General features: G+C 43.8%; 1 non-coding gene across 1 annotated transcript; it reads left to right on the top strand.

Moving 5' to 3' along the window:
* The first annotated feature begins 369 nt into the window (after positions 1 to 369).
* LOC114493699 lies at positions 370 to 498 on the top strand. The gene has a single exon (XR_003684308.1). It is a non-coding gene; the product is annotated as a small nucleolar RNA SNORA51 (small nucleolar RNA).
* Positions 499 to 13,230: the final 12,732 nt, after the last annotated feature.

The raw sequence follows: 13,230 nt of genomic DNA, 5'->3' as shown, positions 1-13,230 counted from the left end.
GATATTATCTATGCAAAATTATAGATCACATTAGATTTATAAGATGGTGTGCCAGATATTATTCACATTTAATTTAAGTATCTTAATCTATGACCACTAGAAACTTTAAATCTGATACATAAGCAAAATAAATAATATTTTGATTTTAAAATACCAACGCTATATCTATATTATGAAAGCTGAATTCAGAAATGCCATTGTAATGACTAAATCATGTTTATCAAGTGGATGACTGTATAGAAATAGGTCATGCAGACATGGAGAAATTTCTGATTAAGCTAGAAATGGTTCATCCAATGGCTATGCATAAGCAATCTAGGATTAATGAATTTCTGTGTGAACATTTTTACTATTAGAAGAAAACTATCAGGCCTCCCAGTGCTTACCACAGGCTGTGTTCTTACACTGCCTGCAGAAAGAGGAGGCAGAGTAAACCCACCCCTGTGCACCTCAACCCAGGCCCTTTGCCTGGTCTGTATTGTGAATGGGGGGGGGGGGATGTGGAAGAAGATAAAAAAAAAAGAAAAGAAAGAGAAGAGAAAAAGGGAAAAGAAAAAGAAAAAAGAAAGAAAAAATATCAGAAAATTAACCTAATACTGAGGGGAAAGTAGTTTACTGTTGGGAAATTAAACCAGTGCCCATGGGATATGTGCTCGTTGACAGGGTGACATCAGAGTCAGCAATGAAACCATCGACACTTTTGTTGGTGATTTCAGATGGTTCTTTGGGGTTTTAAGAAAGGTGAGACCAGTGTCCCCGCCCTCACTCCCTTACCCTCTGCGGCCTCTGCGCTTGAGGATGGGGTTTCGTTTTGCCTACTGTGGAGTCGAGTTACCCTGCCTTCAAAATCTCACCCAGAGTTTGCCACAAAAAATAAAATAAAATAAATAAATAAATAAATAAATAAATAAATAAAATAAAGTCGGGGAGTTGGGCAAGGGAAGGGAAGAAAGAAGGTCCCCCCTATTCAGAGAAGTCTACAGCACGCAGCAACGTGTGGTGTCTCAGTTAACACGCAGGAAGCAGCTGCGCAGTGACGGGGAGCAGAGTGTCGCGTGTCAGAGCCTCCCTGTATCTTCGTCACACTGCGCCATGAAGGAGTCTATTCCGCTTGATTGTCCTCTCGCTCTTCGACCACGACTGCGGGCGCCATGGACTGCTGGGAAGAGGAGTCTCTCTTTTTCTGCCACATCCTTTCCTCAATGGGGTGCGCCAGGCTGAAAGGGAGCAAAGGCTAGCATCGTTGGAGGGTGCGTCAGTCCGGGAGCGCCCTTCCCACCCGGCCCTGCCCCTGCACACCCTTTGGGAGGTGACTAGGAGGTGTGTGCCCCTGAGACAGCACCACCCCAGGCAATGCTTGCTGCTGTAGTTGGCCTTCGCTTAAATCCTGCGCGAGGGCCCCTTCGAGGGACAATGGAAGATGAGTTCCCGCGGACACACAGGACCTCCGGGCTTGGCCTCTGGCCTCTCCCTGGACTGGGTCAGACTTGGAGTCTGGCCGGGCAGTGGAAACATCCAGCCGCGCTCCTGCGGAGCCCCCGCCTCAGGGGCCGGCCTCAGCCCCCTCTTCCTCCCTTTCTGACTCTCACTGCGCTGTCACCCTTTGTTCATTTCCTATATTTCCACTCAGATGTGGTTTAGGGTTTTCTTTCCAAGGCATATTTTGCATGGAAGAATGCTTTCAGTGAGCTGAGGCCCTAATTGCCAAATAACGGTTGCCAAAACATGTTATTTTGGCTTCAAGCTGGTACAGAGCAGGAGGCGGTTTCCCTTCATGAAAAAAAAAAAAAAAATCCTGCTTCAGCAGCCCCAGGGCCATTTGCAAACACAAGGGACTCGGGCTTGCACCGCACTTGCTCCAGCACCGGCGTCCCTCCTCCGGTGGATCACCTTCTTACTCGATGGGAGGCCTCGTGGCCCGGTCCCTGGGTCGGTGGCAGCTCTAGGGAGGCGTCATCTGCTGCACCACCAGGGGGGCTCCCACCCCACACTGCACAGACCGGTCTGCCAGCTCGCTGCAAACACCAGCCGCCCAGCTAGCACGGGAATTCCAAATAGAGACAAATCTGGGGCCCCGGGGGAAGCGGGATGGAACTGATCAGTAGAGATATATCACTGCTAATTAAGTCCTGATCCCCTGGCTCTACTTGAAACAAATCAGGGAGGGATCAAGTTTTGAGAGCAGGTGCTAACTGGTTGCAAAAGACAAGTTCATCACTTCAGGAAAAGGCTTTGCAGGTAGCTCTGCGAGGACACAGCAGAGCAAGTCCAAAGCTTTGCTGAGAAACTTCATTCCTGGACAGAGCCAGAGGTGTCTAGGACCCCAAAGGTGTATAAAAACCCTCTCTTCTGGAGCACATGACTATTGTCTTGTCCTCTGTTTTCCCCCTCCATAGTTGATTGACTTTCTCTTCAGGTGGACAATGGCATAGTGTAGAGGTGAGTAAACACTCTTCTGGATATGCCAGCAGATGTTTCTTCTGGGCACAGACTATACGGCATTTGGTGGGGCTCAAATGCCAGTCCACAGTGGGTCCTGCACAACCCCCTATCCTGCTTTTGCTCCCAGACAGTTTAAGAAAAAAAAATTGACACAAATGAGTAAATAAACTTAATTGCAAATATTTACTTGGAGATAGTCTGAGAGCTGTATGCATATTGTGTGTGTGAAAAGGAAGTAAGTTTGAGTGTTAGGATCTGGGTGACCATGTCTAACACTTTTTCCCCTTCAGAAACTCTGCCTCTGCTCTAGAAATCCTGGTTTAATCATGACTAACGTGAACTAGGTACATCCATGTGCCAAGGGGCTCAGCCAAGTGTTTTACATGCATTATCATTTCATCTTTACAAGGACCCTATGGGGTAGGCATGGCTTAAATAACACATCTACTTAGTGACAAAATGAAGATTTGAATTTCACCAGAGCCCATATTTTTAAATGCAATGCTATCCTGCCTCTTAGCTTTGCCAACTTTGGATCCTGCACAGAAAATAGCAAAATACATTGCATACTGTAGGTGCCCAACCAGTACAGTAAACAAATGAACAAATGGGTCTCAGGTGGTATTAAAGATTAGCCCCAGGTTCCTATTAAAACAGTAATCTGGGAAATTGTTCTAATATATGTTAAGTCTAGGAGTCTGGAGGTCTCTGATTTGGGGGCCAATATTTGTACTGAATTTGAAAACTTATTCTGAGGGTCTTCCTTTGATCCATGTGGAGAGTGTTCTTAGCCCTGACAGTATTGGACCTGCTCTTGGCATCTTTGATGAAGCAAGTTGGCTGACGTTGTTGGCTGTGACTCCAGGAATCATTATTGACATAATTTCTTTTTTCTTATGACATGTAATCCCTTTCCTAGCCTCACACCCCAACCTTCCTATTACTCTTAATGTGGGGAGCCTGGTGCTTTGAGTCACCACATCCAACCCTGGAGCACAGGCTGTCTCTGGAAGGTTTTCTGTGTTTATTGCTCTATTTATTAGTTTTATAGCAACAGAGCTGAGGGAGTCTTTGGTGCATTTCTTTGGTTGTGCATATCATTCAGACCCATACAAAGAATGGTTTGGATTCTTGTTGGCGCCTGAACTGACTTGAAAGCCAGTTGAGAGGTAAAGCGTGGATGTGTACGAGTATAAGGAACATTGTCGTATGAATGTTCATGAAAGGAGAAAGCGATTCCATGTGATGGTGCCTGGAGATGAGAAGGGGTTGGGCTCAACGGTTAAAACACACAATTAAAAATGCCAAGGGAAGCTTTAAGGGCTGGATTTAACTCGATGGGGGCGAGCAGGCCCTGATCCCGTTTCCTTCTAGCTCTCCTGCCAGCTCCAGTTCCTCCTGGGCAGCTGACAGTCTCTGGTTCTATTTCACTGTGGCCTTAACAAAAAAGAGGGCTGTTGGTCCACACGTTTTTTGTCAGAAAGTTTCGTTAAAAGACCTAAGGAAACCTAAGGAAAGGGTGACTGACTAAGAAAACTCCAGACCTGTGCATTCCTACCCACCGTTACCCAAGATTTTCTGGAGTGCAAATTTGCCCACAAAGCTTGCTTATCTGTCTGTTCTGGGGCTTTCTCGCTTTCACCCATGTGGGTCCTTGTCCACACAAATAGATTTCCCCAGCTCCTTAGAACTGTGACCTTTAAAGTTTGCCTGAGGAATGTAAGAGAGCGGCACATTTTACAAAACTGATGTAAGATTTGTTTAGAACATCAGAAAAAAACTGGAGGTGGGGGGCAGTTACATTGAATTTTTACAAGAGGCCCATTCAACAACACAGGATATGGCGAAAATAAAACAGGATTGGGTGGGATGCATGTTTGGGTTCTCAGGGGGCTGAAATCAAAGAGGTATGCAAACTATTCTGCATAAACCCCTGCCATCCGCTCTGATAAACAAGATTACGGACTTGAAAGGTCAATTATATATTCTTAAGGAGAAATGCCAGGTTCTTGTCAATGTTCGTGCCTGACAGGGTCTGAAAATAGACTTGAGTGAGCTAATCACATTGATGACCACGTTCAGCAGTGGAGTAAAAGCTTAATTCAATTTTATTACCTCCTATGGGCAAATATTTGCCTCACGAGACACACCCACTCCCTCCAGAATAGTCTATTGTAAACAACTGGCTCCCCTTTTACAAGAGCTGAAATCTTTATGATGTTTGGGAACGCTGAAACCAAAGGCTAAACAGCTTATTGGAATCTTGTCTGTTAGCCAGAAATCCTCACCGGTTCATCCCCTTCCCCTCTCCTTCTTCCTCACTAACTATGCCCAAGGCATGTTCTAGAAAACTAACATTGGCAAGAGCTGTGTTCATCCTTCCCAGTTTCATTCCTGGGAGTGACACTTGGTGGGTCTTTTAGAATTTCCCATGTGGTTCCAACAGACAAGTATTACTTCCTCAGTCCTTATGTGCCTTTATGAAGCTGGAGCATCACTGCCAAGTTTTAGACACCCCCAGGGGTATCCAAAGCTGCAGCCCATGGACTGCATGCAGCCCAAGATGCCTATGAATGTGGCCCAACACAAAATCATAAATTTACTTAAAACACCATGAAATTTTTTGTGTGTGATTACATGTCACAATGTATTTAATGTGTGGCCCAAGACAACTCTTCTTCCAGTGTGTCCTGGAGACTCCAAAAGGTTGGGCGCCCCTATACAGCATCACTGCCAAGTCTTAAACCTCCAGGAGTAGGAGACGAGAGTTCTTTCTGGTAATTTTGCTGCCAGGAATGAAGCCCTACAAATTTGAAGTCTGACTGCTTGCATGGCTCGTGGAGATGTAATGAGTCTCTATCCCAAAGTGCCTTACTTATAATCGAGTTGACAATAGGTTAACGCCATTGCCTAACTTGTGCAGGTTATGGAACCATGTGAAGCATTTCTTTAACAGAAATAAGCACATTAAAAAAGTGAAGTTAAAAAAATGAGAGAATAGCCCTGGCTGGCGTAGCTCAGTGGGTTGAGTGTGGGTTGTGAACCAGGCATCGCAGGTTCGATTCCCAGTCAGGGCACATGCCTAGGTTGCAGGCCATGGCCCCCAGCAACCGCACAGTGATGTTTCTCTCTCTCTGGCTCCCTTCCCTCTCTAAAAATAAATAGATAAAATCTTTTAAAAAATTATTTTAAAAAATGAGAGAATAGTGTCTTTTTTTCCTCATTAATGTGTGGCTAGATGTATTTGTATGTGTATTTATGGTAATGCTCACTTACAGAATTGCATTTTGGGATTATTTAGGACTATTTCACATCACTCCCATTGTCAAAACTGACTTAGTGTAAACGGGCTATGCGATTCTGGCCTAACCAGGAATCATCTGTTTTCCAGCTAGCTTTCAAAGTTAGGAAGGCCTAGTTGATTCTTATGTAACTTCTAAAAAATTTGCTGGGCTTGTTAATCATGCCTAAATTCTATCTAAGGAAACATTGCTTTGCACAATTAGTCCTCTCAAATTGCTCTCATATTAGAGAACTTTTGGAGCCATATTAGGTACCATTTTGATGGATTGGCAGTTAACTTGGAGTCACATTCTGTGGTAGGTCTAAGAAGTAATAAGATCTACTTCCTTCAAACTCAGGACTCTTAGAGTCCATGTAAATAAATAAGTGTAATGCAATGTGGGAAGTGCCTTTGTGGGTGTACATACAGGGCTAAGTGGGTCACAAAAGAACAGACGATAAGTTCTAATGGTGGAGGTGGCCAGGCAAGCCTGCGGGGAAAGCCTGAGCGGGGCTCCAGTAAGGCGTGTGCAGCAGGAGAAAGAGTTTTCCAGGAGGAGTGGTCGGGGTCAGGGCCCAGCCTACGACTCTTTCTCTTACCAGCTCTTTGACTTTATGGGAGCCACTTCACCATCTTAGCCAAGATTTCTCACCAGTAAGCAGTGATTACCTGCATTGCAAAATTGCTAGAAAGATTACATGAGAGACTATACATGAAAGTGCTTTGACAACTGGAAAATAGTCTTCAGATGTAATATGTCCTTAGAACACTAAATGTTTTCTCTAACTTTCAAAACATCTTTGAAGATATGTTGCTTATATGATAACTGTGTGTGTGTTCCTATAAGATGTGACTGAGAGTGTATTTGTTAAGTTAGGGTAATGCATTATGGTTAAACACAGTAGCAGTAAATCTCTTGCTCATGAAAGAGGCCACAGTGAATACTCCTGGTCAGCGTGGATTTTCTTCAAAGTGTTTCTAGCTGTGTGTCTAGAAAAAAAAGGAGAGAGAGAGAGATTTGGGGTAAATGTCTAGCAGTCTTTACCACCAGGAGTAGTTGCTTGTGTCTAATATGTGTGCACACTTGTTCACACTCAGGTAGCATGTGCCATCTACCCAGAGCAGAAACAAGTATAAACAAATCACGCACCCAAAATACTAGCCCAAGAATACTAGCTCCTCTTTTACAAAAGCAGTAATGCATGTTAGCTTCAGGGAAGATAAAAACCAATGAAAATGGCCCCTGCAGAGATTACTTTTTCTTAGTTTGTCTGTAATGGCAATAAATCAGCCAGTAAAGGAAATGGATGCCAAGAGTGTGAAGTTGGTAGGTGGGAACACCGCAGAGCCAAGCTGTCTGCAACCTGGTCTTTCAGAGTCCTATCACCACCCTTCCTCCGCGCTCACGTTTCCACCTACTTCTGTTTGTTCACTGCCACTTGAGAAGGCTTCTAGTGTCTCCCCCTCCTTCAAGCAGCCCTGACCACCCAGGGTTTTCATGGCAAAAAAAGATTACGCCTTTTCCTCTCTGCATGATGAATATGCCAGATGAGCATGATTCCCAGGAATATCAATTATTTAAAAACATTACTAGATTCCTAGATCTAAGACAAAGGAAATGGTTAGAGTTCTTGAATCTGCTTAAGTTGTGGCCATTCCATAAACTCCTACCTTTAGGACGCATAAATCTTTGAAAGAGGCTCCAGTTTTTGTATTGCTCAACACCTCGCCCCACACCGAGAGTGGTGAAGAAGACAAAAGCTGTAACTTGCAGGAGGAAGGGGGAAACCACAAAGAAGCCAACCTGACATTTGTCAGTGTGAGTGTTTTTGTTTTGGTGACATAACGCACCATGTCAGTTCCTGGCATGCTTATTTTCTGGCTCGTCTGAAGTAACAACAATGCCAGTTACTAGAAATACAGAAGCTATTAATGGTAACTGATAATATTATGCATATTTTTAATGACGTGAAAAAGTGTTTGTAGAAAACTGCCTCGGAGGCTCTAGTTTCAGCTCTGTAAATCAAGGTGTGATAAAACTAAGCTGTGTACTCTGCGTTCTTGTGCTGAGACACCTCCAGCTGGTAACCAAGCTGCTGGCTGAGTGTGAGGCAGCCTCTGGCCCTGTCTTTGAAACAGAAGTTTTGGGGAAGCCCCAGAGAAGGAGGGAGGGCTGGATGGGTTCTGAACTGCAGCCAGGATTCAGCTGCTACGGGCATCGGCCGCCACCAACTGCTTCGGTCAGCAGGCCATTTGGCCCATGTGTGGGATGAACTCAGCATTGGAATGTCATTGTTGACCCCTGGCCACACATGACGATGAGCATTCTCAAGAGTACCACCTTCAGATATTGCATCTAAGCACCTGATAAAAGCTGTCTCTAATGGTAACATCAACATCTCCACTTAAGCACTGGCACTGGGTTTTCTCCAGAACCCAGAAACACGTATTTCCTTAGTGAACTTTTCGATGCGGAGAGCCTTTGGAAAGCATCCGAAAGCCCAAATCTCTGGGTTGAGAGTTAGTTCGAAGTAACGAAAAAGTTTTGACCTTGACCGTAGGAGCCTCTTCCTTTCTTGAAGGTGAATTTCTGTTCTAAATGTCAGCTTTGATTAAGTTGGTGGAGTGGGTTGTGTCAGTGAGGTTTCTCACCAACCTGTGTGTTTGTTCTGCCTCCTGGGGACCGACTCTGATGGCACCGACACCATCGCTTCTTTTAAAAGGACCATCAGGGCACCTCTCCTCTGTCTCATCGCCCTTCCTACATGTGATGAAAAGGAACAGCCAATTATTTGGACTTGCCATGGTTTGAGATTATCAACTCTTCCACTAGTTAGTAGAATGGAGAATCTAGAAACTTCAGACAGGTATATACTTTCCACCAAAGTATATACCTCAAAGCTGTCAAATTTCCATCAAAGCGGTCATTGTTACATCTTTATATGAGAGATAAATTTGGACATCTTGATGCTAAATTCCACTAAAATGCCTTGCAGAGACTAGAGAAAAATTTGGCTAATACAGAGTAGAAGATTAAATTACTTCTATTATCTTGAGAAAAATCAGATAAATTTCCTGTCTAAAAATATTACAGGAAAGCCTTAATTTCCATAATATTATTCAGAATTGAAAATATTTTAGCATTGAAAAATCAAATTTTATAAGTCTTAATGGTCTGTGAGGGGGAAAACCTGGTTGAGGATAGTCAGGCCTGCTTCTTCCTGTCTGCTCCTTGTCTTTTCGGCATTTCTCTGTCAATCAACCAAAAGTTGATGGAATTCATGCTCAAGCTATTTTGCTACTTGCTAGTAACTCTGGAAAAAAATTGGGGGGTGGGGTGGGGGAAACATTTGAAATCAATGGTTTAAATAAAAATGTTAGGTATACAGATTTAACTTAATCATTCCATCCCTGACTTCTTTAATCAGGGATGGCCATGCACCCTGTCCCAGCCTAAGGAGTCCTTAGTGCACCTCTTTGGGCAGCCCTCCTCAGCGTGGCGGACACATCTGCCAAAATTGCTCGCCTTGTCTCTTCCTCTGATGCTACCTGTGTTCTTACCCCTGTTTGTATGTCTCATCTCTCCAACTAAATATTTAGACTCTTGAGGTTAGAGCCTGTCTTAAACATGTTTTAACACTTGTTAAAGCCTTATACTTATAGTATAACACTATATTACACTTATTAAACATTTATTAAAGCCTTATACTTATAGTACTTCTAAAAATGTTTGTTGGATGAACAAATAAAATTGGAAACTCATGAAATCTTTCCTAGTCCCTTGCTTTATTTTTTACTCCATATTCATACCTCACAATTTGCCCCTTAAAAAGGAGCATATTACTTTTTGTTTCCTGATTAGTAGAAATGGGGAAATTTAAAAAATATGAAGATAAGCAATAAAAAAACAGCTAAAATGTATGGACAAATAATATCCACTGTTATTATGTAGTGTATTTTCCAGCAATGGTTTTTTAAAATTTTTTTTCTTCAGGGGGTGGGGTTCTCTTTTACTGTTTGCAAACATACTGTAGTAACAGTTTTCCATGTAAATTTTTTCACTTAATAGTTAACAACATAACATTTCTCTATGTCTTATTTTTGGTTATATTATATTCCATCATATGAATACACCATAACTTGTTAGTTAAGCTCCCTTTTTTTCTCCTCACCAGAAGACATTTTTTTCATTGGGTTTTAGAGAGAGGAAAGGAGACAGGAAAGTAGAGAGAACAACATCAATACGAGAGAAGCACCAGTTATTGCCTCCCATGTGGCCTGGACCTGGGACCAAACCTGTAACCCAGGTACGCACCCTGACCGGGAATCAAACCCACAACCTTTTTGCTACAAGATGACGCCCCAACCGAGTCATGCTGTCCAGGGCAGTTAAGCTCCCTTTCAAGTTGCAGGGCCAACTTAAGTTTATTGAAGCAAAACAAGAAGGGGAATATTTATAATACAAAACGTGACATAAGTTAGTATAATTCAAGGTATACGGTGGTAAGTCCCAAAGGCAGGGTGAATACGGAACTGTAAGGAAAGACTAGTGCTGGATGGGACAACTGGATAAGGTCTCATAAGTGAGATGGTATTTGAACTGGGGACAAGGGAGAGGTAAAAGTGACAAAGACTTAAGTGTTTTACATCCTGACCAAGTGATACACTATACTAATCATTTTACATCAATTCTGTCATTCATTCTTCAAAACCTTTGCTCTTTTCACTTAATAATCACAGTACAGTATTCTTCTTGTGTCTTAAAACATTTTTGATTATCTTATATTCCATCATTTGAATTCCACTCATTCCATCATATGAATACATCTTAATTTATTTATTAATGAGGTTCCTTTTGAGTTGTTGAACATACCTAACCTAACTGAAACAAAACACACTTGTTACAATTATTACATTTTAATTCCCATTTCACAGACAAGAAAACCAAGGCTTAGAGGTTATATAAACTTGCCCGTGTTCAGTTAGGATTTTGAAAGGCGGAAAGGAAGAACGAGGGTTGCACTGAGTGGTGGGACAGAGGGGGGCAATTTACCAACATGAATAGCCTCACAAAAAGCTTCAGGGGCCACATTCGTCTCTACAATGTCACAGTGAGTCTGCTCCTTGGGGTGCATTTCTGTAGGACCTGCCAGATGCAGGAGACAGGAAATAACTACCTTTCACGGTGCCTCTTTAATGTGGTTCCTTAAACAGCCATCTGTGCTACCCATTGCAAGGAGCCGAGGATTTCAAGTCATCTCTTGAATCTTCTGTGTGACAGTTTCTCCCGTAACGGCTCCTTAGCCGAAGATCAAAGGCCACCAGACATTTTAACATGGAGCCAACTTTTAATAAATGATTTCCTTAAAGATGGGTAATTTCGGTGACATCAGGGAAATACACACACATACAAAATAAAATTCTCAGCCCATTTCCATCTTTTAAAATGTAATTCATAGTCTGCTATAATAATGACTGTTGATGAAACTGACATGCTGTGATGAGCTGGTTTTCCTCGCTATCTACCTTAGACACAAACATTTGTCTGGGACAAATGTTTAGGACTTTGCAGAAAATCCTAAACACTTCTCTTGGTTCGTTCTTGCCTTCTTGCATCATAACTCAGAGTGCATATGGGAAAGGTCTCATTTCTTAGCTTCCCCTGGCTCACTTGTTGCATGCAGGGAGCCACCAACTGGAGGCGGCAGCCTGGGGCTGTTGGAATGACTGCAGTGGGTCTGTCTTTGAAGTCCTACCCTGCAGTTATCTCCCACTGCACCAGGCGGGCTGTAAGCAAGCCCGTTGCATGCAGCTGTCACCATTTAAGCTAGCAGGCGTTTGAAGATGTGCCGTCCCCCCACCCCTTGTGAGGGAAGCCAGAATAGAACAAAGTGTAGTGTTCCCATGAAATCGTTTGAATGCTTGATAAGACTGTGAGTCTGCACCTTTTCCCCTTGACAGAGGAGGTGGGGGGAGGCGGTCAGGGAGGAGAGTCAGGTAGCATTACCCACTCTTTGCAAATGTCGAATGCAGATAGCTGGAACAGCCACACGTGTTAATTTTGGTTCTCAATGACAAAATAGTTTGCATGTGGTAGAGATGCTGGTGATGGCATTGAGAGGAAGAAGGGAGGGGAAAGCGGGTCTCAGAATGTCTGTAGAGTTTGTCACGTGGCCTTTCCCCTGCACTATTTCTCACCTCTTCCCCTCTGTGTTCAGAGTGCAGTTGAGACCCCAAATCCTCACGCTGCTGTTGAACATATGTTCTAAATGAGTGGTGAGATAATGTCGTAGCCGTTGAGGCAATAAGCTTCGGCTGTGGTTTTTTATTTCCTCACCATGTCTTTATCACTTGACAAGCGCGTTGGTTTGTTTCACCCCTGGAGTGTGAGCTAGGACAAATTTTTGCCACCTCCTTTCCCCGCTCCCAGGCCTCCTCTCTCAAGAGAAGATGACAAAGTCTGTTAAAAGAAGGTGGCTGCCCAGAGGGCACCGCCTTTGCCCAGTCCTCCCAAACAGCTCATCAACACTTCCTTCTGGGTTGACTTCTCTGTTGCTGCAAATTACACACACGGAGATCTGGCACTCGGCTTCTGGAGAGCAAGTCCGTGGGACAAACCTGCGTACGGGATGCAGAGGGGGGCCAAGCACCGGCCGTGTGCTTGGGGATCTGACTTCTGCTTCCACTGACCATTTGTCCCCCTTGCTGAGCTGCCCTTGTGGCTGCCTTCACAGAGGAGCCAAGTAACCAAGAGCAAATGGCTCATTTTGCAAACAAAAATACAGACAGTAGGAGGGTCTGTGAATCTCAGTTACAAATTGCTGTCAGGTCTGAGTAGGAAGTTGGCAGTCAGTAATGGAGCCTCGGGTTCCCTGGGCTGGAAGGAAGCAAAGCAACCTGAAGGGAAGAGACCTGTTATTCACACTAGAAGGACAGTGGAGGAATTTCTGGTATGACAATTGTCGGCCTCTCTCTGCATCTGCAGACACCATGTGGCCGGCCCTTTGGTGGCCTGGGAGATTACGTAAAGGGTTGGAAAGCTTGCAGTCTTGGTGAAGGATAAACATCTTCCTTCTGCCACCAAAGTGGTAGCAATTGTGGTTTCAGGATGGGAGGTTTCAAAACAAAACTAGGCCAGTGCTGTTGGCAATGTGTTACCTCCCAGAAGATACCATCGGCTCTCATCAGACACCAATTTTCTAGTTTGTGGATTACCCAGACCTTTGTTCTTCCCTTCCTATTTGGAAGAATCAATAAAACAAAGTTCAAACCAGACAATTTTTCTATTTATAAGCACTTTATAGAAAAGGTTTGGTTGCAGAAATGGTTCAAGCTGCTGACCAGAATTAAGTTTTCAGGCTATGAGAGCATATACATGGCTTTGTCCTCTTGGAGAGAAGTCTGCGGGAATCAGAAGGCTTGGCCAAGCAGGTCCCAGGCCTCCCCACTCCTTTCGGCAGAGGCCACTGCGAGACCAAGAAGAGGGTTAGGCATGTTCCTATTTT

The sequence above is a fragment of the Phyllostomus discolor genome, chromosome 1 (genome assembly GCF_004126475.2).
Source record: "Phyllostomus discolor isolate MPI-MPIP mPhyDis1 chromosome 1, mPhyDis1.pri.v3, whole genome shotgun sequence".
Taxonomy (NCBI): domain Eukaryota; kingdom Metazoa; phylum Chordata; class Mammalia; order Chiroptera; family Phyllostomidae; genus Phyllostomus; species Phyllostomus discolor.
The sequence above is the reverse complement of the archived record's forward strand: the minus strand, read 5'-3'. Positions and strand labels throughout refer to the sequence as shown.